Here is a 19,764-nt window from a genome sequence, read left to right on the forward strand (position 1 = left end):
GTTCAGCAACCAAGCTCTGCTTAGTGCCTGAGGCGGAGGCCATGGAGCTCTTCTCAGTGCCTGAGGCCAACTCGCTGCAATGGATCCATGGCTGCAGGAGGGGAGGAGAGAGATAGAGAGAAAGGAGAAGGGGAAGGGTAGAGAAGCAAATGGACACTTCTTCTATGTGCCCTGACTGGAAATGAACCGGGGATTTCCAGACGCCGGGCTGATGCTCTACGACTAAGCCAAACGGCCAGGGCCCCACGCTGAGTTTTATAACTACCTTGAACATCCTTCCCCCCCCCAATTTTCTCGCTGTATTATTATTTGAGGTCAGAATAGGAGATTCACTTGATCAACACTTCTGTAAGCCCATCAAGTTAAAAGTCTGCCTCTCTCTTTCTCTCTCTCCTCTGCTTCACGCCAAGATCTCTGCCTCCTGTCCCACATTGATCAGGCGCCTCTCTCTGCCTGACACCCGTGTCCCGTGGTTACTTACTTAAAGACACGTGCGGTAAACGGTTTTGAGTCTTTCCGCAGGATAGAGGCTCTCTCTGCAGTCCTGGGATGGGCAATGTGGACTCGAGACAGATCGATGTGCTCCAGAGGGAAGGTTCTGGAATACTGTGAACGGGACCGTTGTTTTCTGTATTACTCTCTTGTCCTGTGGGCTTTTCTAATATACGCTTCCTCCTCCGATTCCCCCCTTTCCCGGTGTTTGAGGATAAACACCCTCCACCCCGCTGGTCACGTTGCATATTATGTTGCGCCAAGTGGTGACAACTGTCGGGAAATTGAGAGGCCTTTCTTTTTTTTTTTTTTTTTCCTAAAATTTCTCTCCATCGGTGACATGATGACAGCTGTCAGGGGAATGGAGAAAGATAGAGCAATTTTCGGAGTCCGTCAAGAAAAAGGAAGGCACATCTGCGGCTGTGACTTTAATGAAAGTTGCTTCGTTGTGACATGTGTCACAGCCTTTGTGGTGCCAGCATGGGTGGATCGTTCCGGAAAGATTTATGCCTCCAGCCTGGATTGGAGCTGAAGGGACATGACCTTGGTGCTGAACTCACAGAAGGTTTCCTCCCTGTAATGAAACCCAGAGTCGGCGTGGGAGAGATTGCTCGGGTCCGGCGGGACGCAGAGAAGACCACGCACAGAGGTTTGTGTCCCCACGGGGTGCAGGGGCCATTGAGCAGGGTCGGTCTCTTCCGCTCTCTTTTTTTTTATTACCCGGAATCCTCAGAAAATAGGACGATATTTAGGTGGCCCACTGGGTACTTATAAATTAAGATGAATGGGTGATGTTTCCAGTTTTCATTAAAGCATTCCTTTCCTTTAAAAAAAATTTAAATGTTGGCCGTGGCTGGTTGGCTCAGGGGTAGAGCGTCAGCCCCGCGTGTGGATGTCCTGGGATCAAATCCCAGTCAGGACACAGAGGAGAAGCGACCATCTGCTTCTCCACCCCTCCCCTTCGCCCCCACCCCTCTCCCTCTTTCTCCCCCTCCCACAGCCATGGCTCTATTGGTTGAAGCGCATCGGCCCTGGGCGCAGAGGATGGCTTCATGGAGCCTCTGGCTCAGGCTCTAAAAATAGCTCACTTGCAAGCATGGCCTCAGATGGGCAGAGCATCAGCTGCACAGGGGTTTCTGGGTGGATCCCGGTCAGGGTACATGTGGGAATCTATCTCCCCTCCTCTCATTTGAAAAAAGAAGAAGAAAAAAAAATGTTTATTGATTATAGAGAGAGGAAGAGAGAGAGAGGAATATCTGTTCCAATATGTGCCCCAACCAGGGATCAAACCGGCAGCTTGTGCTCTTTGGGATGATGCTCTAACCAACTGAGCTATCTGGGCAGGGCAAAATAATTTTTCCATGTATATGTGTATGTATGTATATAAATTTCTCCATTTGGATGAGAGATTTTTATCATAAAACCTACATGTAAGCATGTAGCTGAGAAGACTGTGACATTAAACTAAAAAATTCTCAACCAGATATTTATTAATGAACTTTATTGAGTTATTTCCTCAAAATCCATATGATGAGGACATTTTTAAAAGTACAGTTTAGTCCAGGGGTCGGGAACCTATGGCTCGTGAGCCAGATGTGGCTCTTTTGATGGCTGCATCTGGCTTGCAGACAAATCTTTAATAAAAAAATAATAACATTAAAAATATAAAACATTCTCATGTATTACAATCCATTCATTTCCTACTGCTCATGTTCATGGTTGAGGGTGTCCAGAGCCAATCACAGCTGTCCTCCGAGACAACACCAGATTTTTATTGAATAATGCGTAATGTACACGGGTCGTTATATGGCTCTCACGGAATTACATTTTAAAATATGTGGCGTTCATGGCTCTCTTAGCCAAAAAGGTTCCCGACGCCCGGTTCAGCCTGATCAGGTGGTGGCGCAGTGGATGGAGCGTCGGACTGGGATGCTGAAGACCCAGGTTCGATACCCCGAGGTCACCAGCTTGAGCGCGGGCTCATCTGGTTTGAGCAAAGATCACCAGCTTGGACCCAAGGTCACTGGCTTGAGCAAGGGGTTACTCGGTCTGCTGAAGGCCCGCGGTCAAGGCACATATGAGAAAGCAATCAATGAACAACTACTAAGGTGTTGTAACAGGCAATGAAAAACTGGTGATTGATGCTTCTCACCTCTTCGTTCCTGTCTGTCTGACTCTCTCTCTGTCTCTGTATTAAAAAAAAAAGAAAAGTACAGTTTGGTGTTTTGCATATAGCTCCAGAGTTGTGTACCCATCACCGCCATCTGTTCCAGGTGACCATATTCACCTTCTCAGAGATGTATCTCTGCCTCTTGCCAGCCACCTGCATGCCCGCCCCCGCCCCAAGTCCTGGGAGAATGCTGGCCCGTCTTCTGCCTCTGGATGTGCCTGTCCTGAATATTTCACATAGAAGAAATTCCATGATTTCTGATCTGTGACAGACTGCCCTCACGAGGCTCTGTGTTCTCAAAGTTTCTCTGTTGTAGCGAGTGCTGATACTGCCTTTTTTATTGCCAAGTAACATTCCACTGTATGGATAGACTTCATTCTATTTGTCCATTCTCCAGCTCATAGGCATTTGGGTTCTATCTGTTTTGTTTTGTTTTGTTTTGGTTCTTATAACTCACACTCCTGTGAACGTTCGTGGACAGGTTTTATGTAGACATATACTGAGGCACCCATGGGTCCGGACTGAATCTTTGTTAACTGATGTAGGTTTCAGTTTTACTCGTCTTGAACTGCAGTGGATTTAAAAGAGAGAGAGAGAGAGAGAGAGAGAGAGAGAGAGAATAGGTCAAAAGCCATAAAATTAAATATGTCTCAATGAATAGTTTTACTCATCCAAACGAATGAACTATTTTTTTTCCCAATTTTTATTTACTTATTTTAGTCTCTAGAAAATAAGCGCTTCCTAAGCCATTTCCATCTCTCTCCTCCAAACTTAACCGCGGTTCCTCATCCTCCTCAGGGTGTGACTACCGGACGGGAAGGCGCTCGTCCGTCACACGTGACTCAAAGCTACGCCTTTCTTTCCTCATCGTTAGGAACGCGATCCGTGTCCCTGGAGTACAGGGCGTTTACAAACTCGCACACCGGGGAAGGAAGTCTAGGGAACCCCAGTCTCGTCATTGGAGGCTCAACCCACCTGCCATATAAGATAGGAAACTAGGGGCAAGTGTGGTTTAAACTGGGGTCTCCCCTCCATAAGACCCCGGACCGGGAGCTGTGAAGAGGAGGCAGGTGCGTCTCCTCTCATCCCTGGGGGGACCCGTGGCAATGGTCTCCCGGAGAGCGTGCCCACGACGGAGTGAGACCTCTCCTCTCGGCCGCCTCCCGTGACGCCCTGGATCAGAACGCTCTAGCGAGGAAGCTGCGTGGACACACAGGGAGGGAGGCGTTCTCGTGGTTGACACCACGCGGGCTGTCTGGTGCGGGTATGTCTCCTGTGTCCCCAGTCTTTCCCACGTGTGCCGTTGGGGACCGCCTGCCCTCTTTCCCGTGGAAACGAGGTTAGAGGAAGGACGTGATCATGTGAGCCGTCTGAAAGGAAAAGATAAAGATTAGCCACTTCCACGCAAACGATCCTCCTGGCCCGAAGCGTGCGAGACAGTATGCAAATGCAGCCACCGAACTTTGCTGATAGTGTTGCCATGGCTTTTTAGTTTGTGTGTGTGTTTTTTTTAAATCCAAGACATTTTAAAATGTGTACATGTCAGTAAAAGACCCGCTGTTCGTGCCACTGAATGTGCCCCCAAATCAAACAGACAAGTATGTCACTTAAACTATTAGCCACCGGCTGTCTCTGCCGTAGGTCAGAGGCCCTGTGAATGTGAACGTGGTGCCCAGAGGTGCATTTGTTTACGTTTGCAGAATCTTACCACCGGCGTTTTCACTCGCCTTCCGGGTTGGGAGGGGGCCACCGTCTTCCCTTCCGTGAGAGTTACTAGGAACAGAGATGTGTGACCTGGGACGCAGTCGGGGCCGAGCTCTCACAATGGATTGAGAAACGTGTATTCAGAGGGGACAGGTCACATGAACAAGGCCGTGAGGGAAAGGGGTGAGCGGTGAGGGGATATTTATCCACGGAGTCCTGTGGGAATATAAATTCACGTGCTGCCCGCCGCGTGCCCTGCTCCTGCTCCGGATCACGGTCTGAGGAGGGGTGACCCGTCACGTGCGTGGCCAGTGGGTTCAATGTGTCAGCTCAGCGTCCGGAACGGCAGCGAGGCAGACCCGGGCGGGCCGCTTATTTCACCCCTCTGACACGTGGCTCCCATGCCTGGAACCACCGTTCCGTCCCTAACCCAGCTCCCGAGCCTGTCTCCTCACCCCCCACCCCCCACTCCCGGCCCCCTTCTCTCTCTCTCTGTCTTCTGAGTGCCCCCCTCAGACATCTGGAGACCGAGAAGGCTCCGTTCAGGTCGCCGCTCCGGGTCTCCCAGGTCCGCGAAGCCGGAGCAGCCGCCGTGTGTGCAGAACGGCAGGCGGTTCCTCCCCGGTCTTCACGGCAGCTGGCGGGCACCTGAGCCGCTGGATGGCTACATTTTTCATGCTTGGAAAAGAGTTATCAAAGCAGGGTTGATTCCAGCCTCTGCGCTTTTCAAACATCAAAGTGGGCAAGGTTGGGGCCGACTCCTGGAGGAAATAGGTTTTTTTTTTTTTATAAGCAACTCGTTCGAAAGCATCTTGCTCTGCACCTGAGTAACTAACCGTCAGCAGAGGTGGGGTGGGAGGTGCATCCCCGCCCACCAGTTATACGCTGGACTTTGTCTCCCAAAGCGTGAGTGGGAATCAGAGCATGACGTCTTCATTGCAAAATGCATCCTCCTGTTTCAACTTTCCTAAGAGAGGGGCTCCAGCAATCTTCATATCCCTTACATTTCTGTATTGATGAGGACACGGAGCTTCCTCCTGAAGCTTGTGTTCCTGACTGTGGGCATGAATGTGCAGATTCGCACGCTAGGGACGGAAGTGGGGGTGGGGGGGGGCTATGAGGAAGGGGATCTTCTGAGAAAAGGGTGGACTCCTCATCTCTCCAGGGCACTGATGGGGCAGAACTCGTGACCTCAGGAACGACCTCCCCGTCGGTCGGTTTGTATAATCAGGGCACAGAAGCTGTGGGTATTGCGTCCTGTTTGCAGGGTGACTGTCCTCATGACCTTGGTCATGTGACAGGAAGAGTTCTGGACTTTTCTTTTTCGGGAAGAACCGAGATGGCTTCGTCCTCAGATCTGTCCCAACATTGCATTCCATCAGCACCAGGTCACCACTGCCACCACAGTTGCAGGGTGGGCACCCTGGGGGGAGGGTGCTCCTGTCATTGTGCACAGTTGATGGGAACCAGGACGCCTCTGGTCACTGCAGTCCCTCAGCCCTGCTCTGCCGTGGGGAGGCCGTGGCGTGACCGCAGGGCCTGGACCCTACCTAGCTCAACTTTTTATCACAAAGCCTTCTGAAGTTTTAATTGGCTAAAACTTAACTCTGTTTCCTGTGGACTTACATGTCTTTTTTTTTTAATTTCGTGTTTATTTATTTATTTTTATTGATTTTAAAGAGAAGAAGGGAGTGAGAGAGAGGGGAGACAGAAACATCTATTCCTCTACGGGCCCTGACTGGGGATCGAACCGGCAACCTCTGTGTTTTGGGCTGATGCTCGTCTAACCAACCGAGCTGTCCGGCCAGGGTGTGCCTCACATGTATGTTTGTTAAACCTGCTGTTTCCCTCCTGAGGACTGCTCTTAAATTGGGAAATACACCCCCCCATCTCTCTCTGGTCACTTTCTGGAAACACACCCAGACTGTGGGGGGCGAGGTTGGATCAGGACCTCGTGTAGACATGCAGGTAGAGATGAAGGTGTCCTCAGCGAGACACAGTGTGGGGGCCATGGGGATGCTGTTCACTCTGTGGGCGTCGACTCCCCTGTATGATAACCAGGGAGGGCTCTGGGTCTTGATGTCCCTGTCTACTCTCTTCTTGAAGATTGCTTGAAATAGGAATGCCTGGCCCACATTCTCTTAAAAGGCAGTTTTTATGGCTCCCTGAGAGCCCATGGCCCCAAGATGCTTTAGCATCCTGAACTCCCACAAAGAAGCAGGAGTTCATTTGTATTCCTGGGGGCCCCTGGCCCCTCACAGTGGGGGTTCCTCCTTCCTCTTTCAAGTAGAACCTTCTGTTCTTTCTAAGGAGACTGTTCTGTGAATGTCAAGAATTCCTGCTTCACCCCCCCCCATGTTCCAATATCTGCCTCCTCCTGGCGCTCTTCCTCACGTTGAGATTCTAGATTTGAATAATCTTCCCTGTGATCAGAGGCTTTCCCTTCCTCTCTCTGAAGCAGTGGGGATTCCTTCCTCTTCCCTGTGTTCCCCCCGCCCCCCACCCACTGGGAGGCTGTGCTCAGACTGTCCCGGGAAGCCAGGACACCGTCCTTGGTCTCGGCGGGCTGCCCGCTGGCTCTTGGCCTCCTGTCACCCAGTTGTGCTGGTCAGACGCCCCCTTTCCTCCCCGGGGACACCTCACTGACTTACCACGAGGACCCCTCCTCCTCGGCGTTAGAAATCACCCAGGGGCGCCTCGCACCCGTGACCATGTCCTGGGGCAGTGGCGATCCTTCTCTGACTCGGTTTTGAGCCCTTCGGACCGAGGAGGGGACGGCTCTGGAGGTCTGGGCACCCTCTCGGAAGAGGGAGGCCTGGGCACCTGCCTTTTGTGAACACACGTGCAGAATTTTGAAACAGACCCCAGAGAGGGACCATCGGGAACGAGCCCGGGGCCCCAGGAGCGTGAGGACGTCCTTCACTTTCCTGACACCGTTGTTTCTGAAGACACGTCTCCGAAGGCCAGGCCCTCCTTCCGTGCAGCGACCACCGCCCAACAGAACAGCCCGTCCATCGCTGGCCCGGGTCCCAGGAAGCAGCACTGCACCTGGCACTGGAGATTGTGTTTGCTTTCGAGAACTGTCCAAAGGACGGACTCAGAGACGGCAGGGGTTTACGGGCGAAGCGGTTCAGACTGACATCTACCGATATCTGAGTCCAGGTGGCATTTATGGAGCAGGGGAGGTTTAAAAAAAAAAACATCTAGATCTGTGAGCAAATTTCAGATCAACAGAGTCCAGCTGGGGGGGTGGGGACAGTAGGGGGGGGTTTACTCAGATCCAAGCCTCCCCCCCCCCCTTTTTTTAAAGCTTGATCCTGTTCCTTTGGGCTGACTCAGATGCACAGAGCTAAAATCATTATCGGGCTTTTCCAGTGACCGGCAGTGATATTTGACTTCATAAGCTGAGACCAATTTTTATTTAATTCACTGTTTTTTAAAGACCTTGACCTCAGAAATCAATGTCCTATGCTGAGAATATTGAATTAGCATTTTCGGATGTGTACGGTGGGAACGGCTGACCCCCGCGGAGGTGAGGTTATACCAAAGCAGTACACTGAGTGTGAGCCCAGATTTGACATGTGTATATTTTAAAGATATCACAGCTGAGGAGGTCCTCTGGGTTGGCAAAAAAAATAGCTCTCTTTTTTTTCTGGGTCTCAGAAGTACACCATTGGACATCACCCAAGGAGAGCGTAGCGAAGAGGCTCTGGAAACCCATTCCGTAGTTGAGAACTCGGTCCCAGTGATTGGCCAGCATTACCTGGAGAAAGTTACTTAGGCCCTGGCTGGCTGGCTTAGCGGTAGAGCTTCAACCTGGTGTGAGGAAGTCCTGGGTTCAATCCCCAGCCAGGTCACACAGAAGAGGCGCCCATCTGCTTCTCCACCCTTCCCCCTCTCCTTCCTCTCTGTCTCTCTTTTCCCCTCCTGCAGCCATGGCTCAATCGATTGGAGCATATCGGCCCAGGAGCTGAGGATAGCACCCACAAGCCCTGTCTCAGATGCTAAAAATAGCTTGATTGCAAACATCAGCCCCAGATGGGCAGAGCATCACCCCCTAGTGGGCATGCCCAGTGGATCCCAGTCAGGGCCATGCAGGAGTCTGTCTCTCTATCTGCTCTGCTCTCACTTAAAACAAACAAACAAACAAAAAAGAAGCAATCAAGCAAAAAAGAAAGGCACTTAACCTCTCTGTGCCTCAGTTTTCTAATGTGTAACAAGAAGTTAAAAATAAAAAACAAAACATGGACCATGTGATGTTAGTGTGCATACTGAGTCAGCAGTGCAGAATTAAACCTGCCGGCCGACCGGAGCCCGTTCCGTGTGCTGGTGTTGTGTGTGGGAAGATGGGGCGGATTCCGTGTGCTGGTGTTGTGTGTGGGAAGATGGGGCGGATTCCGTGTGCTGGTGTTGTGTGTGGGAAGATGGGGCGGATTCCATGTGCTGGTGTTGTGTGTGGGAAGATGGGGCGGATTCCGTGTGCTGGTGTTGTGTGTGGGAAGATGGGGCGGATTCCATGTGCTGGTGTTGTGTGTGGGAAGATGGGGCGGATTCCGTGTGCTGGTGTTGTGTGTGGGAAGATGGGGCGGATTCCGTGTGCTGGTGTTGTGTGTGGGAAGATGGGGCGGATTCCGTGTGCTGGTGTTGTGTGTGGGAAGATGGGGCGGATTCCGTGTGCTGGTGTTGTGTGTGGGAAGATGGGGCGGATTCCGTGTGCTGGTGTTGTGTGTGGGAAGATGGGGCGGATTCCGTGTGCTGGTGTTGTGTGTGGGAAGATGGGGCGGATTCCGTGTGCTGGTGTTGTGTGTGGGAAGATGGGGCGGATTCCGTGTGCTGGTGTTGTGTGTGGGAAGATGGGGCGGATTCCGTGTGCTGGTGTTGTGTGTGGGAAGATGGGGTGGATTCCGTGTGCTGGTGTTGTGTGTGGGAAGATGGGGCGGATTCCGTGTGCTGGTGTTGTGTGTGGGAAGATGGGACGGATTCCGTGTGCTGGTGTTGTGTGTGGGAAGATGGGGCGGATTCCGTGTGCTGGTGTTGTGTGTGGGAAGATGGGGCGGATTCCGTGTGCTGGTGTTGTGTGTGGGAAGATGGGGCGGATTCCGTGTGCTGGTGTTGTGTGTGGGAAGATGGGACGGATTCCGTGTGCTGGTGTTGTGTGTGGGAAGATGGGGCGGATTCCATGTGCTGGTGTTGTGTGTGGGAAGATGGGGCGGATTCCGTGTGCTGGTGTTGTGTGTGGGAAGATGGGGCGGATTCCGTGTGCTGGTGTTGTGTGTGGGAAGATGGGGCGGATTCCGTGTGCTGGTGTTGTGTGTGGGAAGATGGGGCGGATTCCGTGTGCTGGTGTTGTGTGTGGGAAGATGGGGCGGATTCCGTGTGCTGGTGTTGTGTGTGGGAAGATGGGGCGGATTCCGTGTGCTGGTGTTGTGTGTGGGAAGATGGTGGATTCCGTGTGCTGGTGTTGTGTGTGTGAAGATGGGGCGGAAGTCTGAGCTGATGGAGAGTCATGTCCCACACGCACAGCACACTGCCGGGGGATTTAGGGAACCGTGCTCTGTGTATCTCCCATACACTGTGGTTCCGGTCCCGAGGCCACACACCCAGCGGGGAGGCTGGCTCCCTTCCACAGAGTTGTGTGAGTCACAGAAGTCCTCGGGGGCCCATTAGCACCGAGGGTGCAGGCGAGAGCCTGCAGATCCGGGGGATCTAGCAGGGGACACGAGGACATAGCTCCCAAGAGGCGAGGAACGGCGTGCTTGGGGGTTGGCGCTGGGGAGCGAGCTGTCACTTCCCCCGTGGTCGCTGGGGTGCGTCCTGCCGCTGCGTAGATAGCAGCTCCTCAGAGACCCTTGTTCATCTCCTCCCTCCCTCCCGCGTCTCTCTGGACGTGCAGGTCCAGCTTGTGTCGGATGCACCGTGTTGACCGTCCAGACCTCGAGGCACGGGCGTCTGTCTGGCGGACACCGAGACACCGGTGGGGTGGGGGGGTCAGAACCCTCCTGACCGCGGGGTATCCGATTCTCCCGTTCCTCTAGCTTCACCTGAGCCCGGGGGAGGGACGGGGCATCCGAAGCCAAGGTCGTGAGGATGACGAGTACCGTGAATTACGGTTATGGCTGTCCCTCCGTGGGTTCATCGTCCACACATGTCCCTCACGTGCTACTTCGTGTCAGTGCAGCACTAGGTCATTACTAAACACCTGTTCATTACCATGGTGACCAGAGAGAGCGTCTGCATGTGTGTGTAGAGGGGAAGCTGCACCTTGCCTTCTGACAAAAGATGTATCGGTGCAAGAGATACATTGTAAATAACAGGAATAAACATAAACCATCGCGGGTATCGCCACCACCCAGACTCTGTTACAAGAGTTCGGGTTTGGGGGCGTTTTATCTCTTTTACCAGGTGGGATTTGTCTGTTTGCATTTATTCATTCATGTCAGATTTTTTGGAACCCAAGGGTCCCCGAGGACAGGCTGAGGGCTTCCTGAGCTCCGTGTTCAGGGAAGGAGTCCCCGCCCCCGGTGAGCTGAGAAAGCTGGTCTGCCCGGCATGGGGCGCGGGTCCCAGGCCTCACCCCTCCAGACAGGGGCATGACAGCTTCTCCCTTCCCTCCTTGCTCTCCCCATAAGTAAACGAGGTGGGCCAAGCGGTATCCGAGGCCCCAGACCTCCGGATGTGACTGTCTTTAGACACGGGTTGTGTGGCAGGTGAGATTGGTTAGGAGGACGGCGTCCGATCCGATCCCGCGGTGCCCTTATAGACGGGGGGTTTGGACCAGAGTAGACATGCACAGAGGAGGCCCGGTGGAGGCTGGAGGTAGGATGCCCGAGGCTGGGTCTCTATGGGAAACTGGGGTAGGGGGCTGGACCGCTGCTTCCCTGACCGCCTGTCCCCCCGCATGCCTGGGGCTCTCGGACTCCTCCTGCACAGTCTTGTGTCAGCAACTCGGCTTGAGGTCCTCAGTGAAGAAGACAGCCTCTGAGGCATGGTTCTTTAGTAAACTAGGGGACTGAGCTCACTCCCAGCATTGTGAAAACTCTTCTTGGCCCTGGCCGGTTTGCTCAGCGGTAGAGCGTCGGCCTGGCGTGCGGGGGACCCGGGTTCAATTCCCGGCCAGGGCACATAGGAGAAGCGCCCATTTGCTTCTCCACCCCCCCCCTCCTTCCTCTCTGTCTCTCTCTTCCCCTCCCGCAGCCAAGGCTCCATTGGAGCAAGGATGGCCCGGGCGCTGGGGATGGCTCCTTGGCCTCTGTCCCAGGCGCTAGAGTGGCTCTGGTCGCGGCAGAGCAACACCCCGGAGGGGCAGAGCATCGCCCCCTGGTGGGCAGAGCGTCGCCCCTGGTGGGCATGCCGGGTGGATCCCGGTCGGGCGCATGCGGGAGTCTGTCTGACTGTCTCTCCCTGTTTCCAGCTTCAGAAAAAAATACACACACACAAAAAAAATAGAAAACTCTTCTTGATCTACTTAGCAGTCTATTTGGGTATTTTTCCTAGCCAATCAGTATGTTTCTATGTTAGTTTTGAATCGTTTTAGCATACAGTGATTTCCCCCAAATTTTAAATATAAATATATATATACATATATATTAATTTTTTACAAGAATTTAGACTAGTGTAATAACTTGTCTCTAGCTTATATTACAGTGTGTATGTCTACAGAGTGGCTTTAAGATCTGGCTGAGATTTGAAACTCACTGTTCCTGTTGTTTAATTTCCATAGCTGCTTTCTTTTTCCCTATATTTTATGTTAGAGTTAAGTAAGTTCTTAAACCGGCTAATTTTCAAAAACAGAAAATGAACAATGTAACAAAGACGTGGAATGGAACCCCCCCCAACCACAGCCGTTTTCTTTTGTCGTGAATCCGTGTCCCGCGTTCACCCACACGCCTCCGCCTCCGTGTCTTACAGGTGTCCAGTTCCGAGCCAGTGATCTGTCGTTGATTTTCAATAGACGAGAGCCTGTTTTGTTCCTGTGCTCTCTTGGTGGAATATTTTGAGTCACCATCCACTATCTATAAAATTTATGTACCCTGAAATATGATCGATGTAATTAGCCCCCATTAGCTCTCCCGGTAGCCTGACGCTGGTGGAGTCTGTACCGCGGCACCTACGACATCTCCACGCCGTGCAGGACGCCTGTCTGTTCGAAGACGAGATAAAAGGTTGTGACATATTGTTGATTTCCAGTAATTATTTCCAGAAGGATTTTCCACAGGCGGAATCACAGGGAAATGGACTAATTTAGGACGGCGGTTGATGCTCCACATTAGCATAAACCAGGAGGACAGGAAGCAGCCACAGAGAGATGAGCTTCCATTCTAACGCGAGGGCTTCAGTCCTCAGAATTCTGACGTCCTGAATGTTTCCTGCGCCGTCTCGGGCGGCTGCTGGGGCGGTTCCCCTGGAGCTCCGCGCACCCCGTTCATTCCCACATTGTGACACCGTGCCTTCGGAATCGCCGTCTGTGAGCACTTGTTTCTTGTCTCGGAAAAAAAAAAAAGTAAGTGTTTCGTAGTTCACCCTCTTATTTCCTCCTTGTCCTCCACCGACCATAGATAATAATCTTGAGAGCAAAAGCGTGCGGAACTGCCCAGAGCGTCAAGGCCCCAAGGCTGTCCCAGCAGGAAGAGCCTTCGTTGTTTATAGAACCCACGTTGAGCTCTGTCCTTCACCAGGAAGGCTGGATGCAGAAGTCAATCAGGTATTCCTGTTTCATGAATGTGACTTCTTTTTATCTTCTTTGCAATAAAGAGAAACATATACAATTAATTAATAAGGAAACGGACCTACCTACTTCAAAGACGGGGTGCCCTCTTTGAGAGGGGACCCTGTGTGTTTTTCCTTCTGATCGTGGATGTCAGTGAAGAGGAGACACTTTGCACCAGGAAATGCCATTCCGTGTTACCCCCCACTGCCCCTGCTCACCCAGCGCGGGCAGCGCAGAGCTGAGGGGGGAACATAAGGCTCTCCTCATTTGTCTTTCTCATGTCGACCCAACAACGATATTGAGAGAATGCCTTTAAACACACACAGAGCGTCTTTGAAAACGGAAACTGGCCCTGGCCGGTTGGCTCAGTGGTAGAGCATCGGCCTGGTGTGTGGAAGTCCCAGGTTCGATTCCCGGCCAGGGCACACAGGAGAAGCGCCCATCTGCTTCTCCACCCCTTCCCCTCTCCTTCCTCTCTGTCTCTCTCTTCCCCTCCCGCAGCCAAGGCTACATTGGAGCAAAGTTGGCCCGGGCGCTGGGGATGGCTCTGTGGCCTCTGCCTCAGGTGCTAGAATGGCCCTGGTTGCAACAGAGCGACGCCCCAGATGGGCAGAGCATCGCCCCCTGGTGGGCATGCTGGGTGGATCCCGGTCAGGCGCATGCGGGAGTCTGTCTGACTGCCTCCCCGCTTCTAACTTCGAAAACTACAATATAAAAAAACAACTCCAGCAACTGGCAGGGGAAGAGAAGAGGTGCCTCTCTGTGTGCACCGGTGAGCGTGCTCTGAGCTAGCGAGGGGGGATTAGACAAATCGTGAGTGGTGGGAGCCCATCAGAGAAGCCAGCGGACGTTACGACCCATCTGGTGTCCTTGCTTCCTGCTGAGTTCGTGACCTTCCGTGAGTGGCCGTGAGCCGGAGGGCAGCGGTGCCAGCGTCCCCCCTGCACCAGGTCCCGGTTCGATTACATGGGGTTGCGTCATACCGCTCAGTGGGGTTACCAGTTCCTTTGGCACCACAGGCCTCCTGGGCACGGAGTGTGCACGTCTCCTGTAGCAACAGAAGGCCGCTTGCTGAGAGCATGGAGCTGTGTGTGTGTGTGTGTGTGTGTGTGTGTGTGTAGCAGAGAGGAGAGGAGAGGGCGTGGGGACAGTCCCGCCTCATCCCTTCCGCTTAGACCCCAGAACCCGGGGCTGCCTTCGATGCTGCCCAGATGGCCCCCTGGGCTTTGTATGAATAGAGGGCGTTTGAGTACGATGTGCCCATGGTCCACAGAAATTCTAACTATGATGAGTTTCACCCATGAGATAGTAGTATACTTAATCAGGTAGCCAGTTCTGTAAACATTGTATCATAGCTAGTAGCAGGTCCAAACATATTCAGGGCCAATTACAAGGAAAAGTAAGTTTTTCATGACAGTTCACGTATTTGATTTTTCCCAACCCGACACTTATTAAGTGTTCTATACTTGGGGCTCACATAATTTTCTGTTTATTTGCCTGATAATAGAGAGGAGAAAGATAAAAGAATAAAGTGGGAAGAGAGGAAATAACTTGATATTGTCCATTCATGATTATACCCATAATGATATATTTTTTTCTTTCTTTTTTTTTTCTTCTTTTTTATTAAATGAAGGGTGGGGAGGCAGAGAAGCAGTGCCCCAACCAGGATCTACCTAGCAAGCCCCCTACTGGGCGATGCTCTGTCCATCTGGAGCCTCTGCTCCATTGCTCAGCAACTGAACTATTTTAGCACCTGAGGTGATGCCATGGAGCCATCCTCAGCGTTCAGGGCCAAGTTGTTCAAACCATTTGAGCCTTGGCTGTGGGAGGTGAAGAGAGAGACAGAGAGGAAGGAGAGAGGGAGGGGTGGAGAAGCAGATGGGTGCTTCTCCTGTGTGCCCTGGCCAGGAATCGAACCTGGGACTTCCACACACAGGGCAGATGTTCTACCACTGAGCCAACAACTGGCCAGGGCCCCATAGTGATATTTGCAAGTGCAAAAACACTGAAGGTGTAAACTAAGATGACAGAGCTTCTGTTTTTGCAGAGAAGGACCCTCAGACCCAGGAGGGTCTTTCATCTCCCGAGTCTTGAAGCCATGTCTCAGTTCTGTGGTCTCACAGTTCAGCTTCATACGGCTCTCTTCCGGGGCTCGGAACCAGGCTCCGGGTCTGGGGGACAATCACTCGTGTCTACCTTTTAAGTGGCTTGTGAATTTTGAGATGTCTCAGGCAGCGACGTCGGCTGTGGTGCGAGGCGGCTTTGGCGCGTGGCCGCGCTGGACCTGGGGTCAGGGTGTTCGCTGTCCTGTCCTCTATTTTGTGTTCCCTGGGGTGACGCGAGGGCAAAGCACATACATAATGTCACACCGGGTGGTCCCCCGGGCCTGCGTCGCTGTCTGTGCCTGTACCCCAGTGTTATCCCTGCTCTGCAAGTCGGTCGCGAGGAGCAGCCTGCGTCCCCAGGAAGGACCCGCGAGGGTCAGCAGGGTTGGCGTGGGATTCCCGGGGGGACCTGATGTCCCTTCCTTCTTCCCGAAGCCGGTGCCACGGGAGGCCGCCCTGGGAATGTGACGGCCGCTCACTGTTCATGACACGATTTGTTTTACATTTGTCACATACAGTTTTCTCAGCGTGTCTGATGTCACCTCTCCAAGACATGTCGGCTTCAAATTAATTGGCCGCCCGTGGCAGACGGGACCGTCGCTTCTGCTGAAGCCAGAGCGGTGGCTTCTACGAAGACGTGTCACACTGCTCCGAGGAGGCCGAGGGCAAAACCGGCTCTGAGGGAGGCCGTGTGGGCACCCACAGGGGCTCCTCTCTCCGCTCCTCATTAGCCGGCGGTCGCCATCTTGACCGGCGGTCCGGGGTCCAATTGGGGAGGGTCACAGCCCCTGGCAGCTCTAATCTGTCTGCAGAACTGAGCCGTGACCCGGGAGGCGCAGCACAGGTGTCTGCCAGACTGCCAACAGGGCAGCGTGGAGGCAACAGGCAGGCGGGTCATTAAAAGTAACTCTGTGCCTCTGCCGTGCCCGGGGCGTGACTCTCCCTGCGGGCACCTGCCTTCGCCGGGCCTGCAGAACCAACGGGCCCCTCGCCACCTTAGTGACATCATTTTGTTTTTATTGTTCGCCTGAACATAGCAGCAGGATAAATTATGTGGGGAGGAGTTCTTCCTGCTCAGACCCCCCCCCCCAGGATGCCAGAGGTCAGAATGGGTGAGAGAGAGTCCCCCTGCCTCCCAGCCACCAGCCTCACCTCTGGGGTCCGTAAGAACAGGTGACAATCTCCGGTAGTCCGATGGGCAGAGCATGACTTCCGTTGACCCAGGGTCAGGTGTGGATGGTGAGATGTGGTTTAAGACGGAGGGGAGAGTGGGACAAAAGAGGGAACGGGAGGGAGGGAGGGAGAGGGGAGGGAGGTGGGGACTCTGTGTAATGAACTCGCGTCAGAGAAGCTCCTGCCAGGAAAGAGCGTAAATGGGATATAATCTCCCAAATGCAGGACGCACACTTCTGCGTTTTCCTCCTGCCCCTGACGCCTGCCCGGCCGCAGCTGAGACGGGACCCGTGTGGCTGAAGGCCACAGGCGGCAGTGAGAGGGCTTCTTGCTGCAGGAGGTTGGGGACTGATGTTTCCGGCTTCGTGGAAGGGCGGCAAGACGGACTCACGGCACGAGGTCTCTGCCACCAGAGAGGTGCTTCGGGGCACTCTTTCTTCTCCCGTAGAGGAAGTGGCCAAGGGCCGCCTGAGTCGCATGGGAGAGGTCAGCACGTTGTCCTGTGAGATGTCCCCGGGCCAGAGTGGTGTGCGTCCTGGGCTGCATTAGCAGGTCAGGGTTCTGGAAGGGGACTCAGTGCTCTCTGAGGACCTGGGAGGTCACAAAACACCTGACCACGCCTGGGCCGTAGCCGTGACGGTCTAGCAAAGCGACATCCCTCCTGTTCTGTGAGCTCTGCGGTGGACGTGCCTCAGGAGAAGGGGACCGGAAGGTCATCCTCATGGACCAGGTGGACTCTAGGAAAGGGCACGGCCCGCGTGTGGGCATGGCTGCGGTGGACGTGCCTCAGGAGAGGGGGCTGGACGGTCATCCTCATGGACCAGGCGGACTCTAGGAAAGGGCTCAGCCTGCGTGTGGGCATGGCTGCGGTGGACGTGCCTCAGGAGAGGGGGCTGGACTGGACGGTCATCCCCATGGACCAGGTGGACTCTAGGAAAGGGCACGGCCCGCGTGTGGGCATGGCTGCGGTGGACGTGCCTCAGGAGAGGGGCCTGGACTGGACGGTCATCCTCATGGACCAGGCGGACTCTAGGAAAGGGCACGGCCCGCGTGTGGGCATGGCTGCGGTGGACGTGCCTCAGGAGAGGGGGCTGGACTGGACGGTCATCCCCATGGACCAGGTGGACTCTAGGAAAGGGCACGGCCCGCGTGTGGGCATGGCTGCGGTGGACGTGCCTCAGGAGAGGGGGCTGGACGGTCATCCTCATGGACCAGGCGGACTCTAGGAAAGGGCACGGCCCGCGTGTGGGCATGGCTGCGGTGGACGTGCCTCAGGAGAGGGGGCTGGACGGTCATCCTCATGGACCAGGCGGACTCTAGGAAAGGGCACAGCCCGCGTGTGGGCATGGCTGCGGTGGACGTGCCTCAGGAGAGGGGGCTGGACGGTCATCCTCATGGACCAGGCGGACTCTAGGAAAGGGCACGGCCCGCGTGTGGGCATGGCTGCGGTGGACGTGCCTCAGGAGAGGGGGCTGGACGGTCATCCTCATGGACCAGGCGGACTCTAGGAAAGGGCTCAGCCTGCGTGTGGGCATGGCTGCGGTGGACGTGCCTCAGGAGAGGGGGCTGGGCGGTCATCCTCATGGACCAGGCGGACTCTAGGAAAGGGCACAGCCCGCGTGTGGGCATGGCTGCGGTGGACGTGCCTCAGGAGAGGGGAATGGACAGGACGGTCATCCTCATGGACCAGGCGGACTCTAGGAAAGGGCACAGCCCGCGTGTGGGCATGGCTGCGGTGGACGTGCCTCAGGAGAGGGGGCTGGGCGGTCATCCTCATGGACCAGGCGGACTCTAGGAAAGGGCACAGCCCGCGTGTGGGCATGGCTGCAGTGGACGTGCCTCAGGAGAGGGGAATGGACAGGACGGTCATCCTCATGGACCAGGCGGACTCTAGGAAAGGGCACAGCCCGCGTGTGGGCATGGCTGTGGTGGACGTGCCTCAGGAGAGGGATCTGGACGGTCATTCTCAAGGACCAGGCGGACTCTAGGAAAGGGCACGGCCCGCGTGTGGGCATGGCTGCGGTGGACGTGCCTCAGGAGAGGGGGACTGGACGGTCATCCTCATGGACCAGGCGGACTCTAGGAAAGGGCACGGCCTGCGTGTGGGCATGGCCACCCCGAGTGCACGGAGATGAGTCCGTATGATCGGCGTTAGTCCCCAGTTGCTATGGGCAACCTGGTGTCTGTTCCTCGGGACAGTCTTAGAAGAAAGGAGAAGTGCGGGGGCCTCTCGAGAGAGAAGGGGTCCACTCTGGTCTCCGCCCCTCCCTCATCCGGGTCCCCGAGGGTCATTCGACCTCCCAGGGGTGCATGTTTCGTCCTAGGAAACGGCGGTGCCCGGTGGGAAAGCAGTGTGTCGTCTCACAGGGATCCTCTGCAGAGCGCTGTGCTCCTTGTAGGTTTGGGGTACGTGACCAAGTTATGGGTCGAATGTCTGAAGAGGGAGTTGACGGGCGCTTAGGAGTCATTTGCCGCTTTCACATCTCGAGGTAGAGGAGTCACACTCACCCTGGGGAGGGGGGCAGTGCTCGTATGATGCGATATAACGAGCACCGACAGCCCCCCCTCCGGATAAGAGTCAGTTGGATCTCTCTGTCTCAGCCAACTTCACCCCCGCTGGGGCACCCACTGTGCACGGGGGTCCAGCTCTGTGTGGATGCTCTGCTGGTTTGTGTCTCCATTTCTCCGGGCACATTTAGCTGGATTTATGTACGTATGATCCTTGTGGCCATGTATCTCAGGAAGAACAAGAACATGGAAAGTCTAGGTCAGGGGTCCCCAAACTTTTTACACAGGGGGCCAGTTCACTGTCCCTCAGACCATTGGAGGGCCGGACTATAAAAAAAAATATGAACAAATCCCTATGCACACTGCATATATCTTATTTTAAAGTAAAAAAAACAAAACAAAACGGGAACAAATATAACATTTAAAATAAAGAACAAGTAAATTTAAATCAACAAACTGACCAGTATTTCAATGGGAACTATGCTCCTCTCAGTGACCACCAATGAAAGAGGTGCCCCTTCCGGAAGTGCGGCGGGGGCCGGATAAATGGCCTCAGGGGGCCGCATGTGGCCCGCGGGCTGTAGTTTGGGGACCCCTGGTCTAGGTCTTTATTTGGAAGATCCAGTCAAAGGCATGCCTTAAAATAACTATCAACACCCCTGTGTGTTAATTGTTCCTACCACAAGGGGGAAAAAATATATATATATATGTGTGTGTGTGTGTGTGTGTGTGTGTGTGTGTGTGTGTGTCGCTATCAGCTTGGGTTTCCAAAATGAGCCTAATGGCATTTAATCGTCTCTCCCGGGGGACCCGGTGTCACACATGATGGTTTTCAGCACCCAGGGAGACAAGGAACAGAGACAGGAACAAGTGAGCAGTATCTGTCAGGTGTTTCTGGAAGACGT

At 54.1% G+C, this 19,764-nt stretch overlaps 1 protein-coding gene and 1 non-coding gene across 7 annotated transcripts in view; one reads left to right on the forward strand and one right to left on the reverse strand.

Moving 5' to 3' along the window:
- Positions 1-19,764, forward strand: part of CNTN4 (contactin 4) — a 765,413-nt gene that overhangs the window by 313,787 nt on the left and 431,862 nt on the right. The gene's annotated exons all lie outside the window — the stretch shown is intronic.
- TRNAT-UGU (transfer RNA threonine (anticodon UGU)) lies at positions 14,970-15,048 on the reverse strand. Its single transcript has one exon. It is a non-coding gene; the product is annotated as a tRNA-Thr (tRNA).

Source organism: Saccopteryx bilineata, chromosome 10 (assembly GCF_036850765.1).
Source record: "Saccopteryx bilineata isolate mSacBil1 chromosome 10, mSacBil1_pri_phased_curated, whole genome shotgun sequence".
Classification (NCBI taxonomy): domain Eukaryota; kingdom Metazoa; phylum Chordata; class Mammalia; order Chiroptera; family Emballonuridae; genus Saccopteryx; species Saccopteryx bilineata.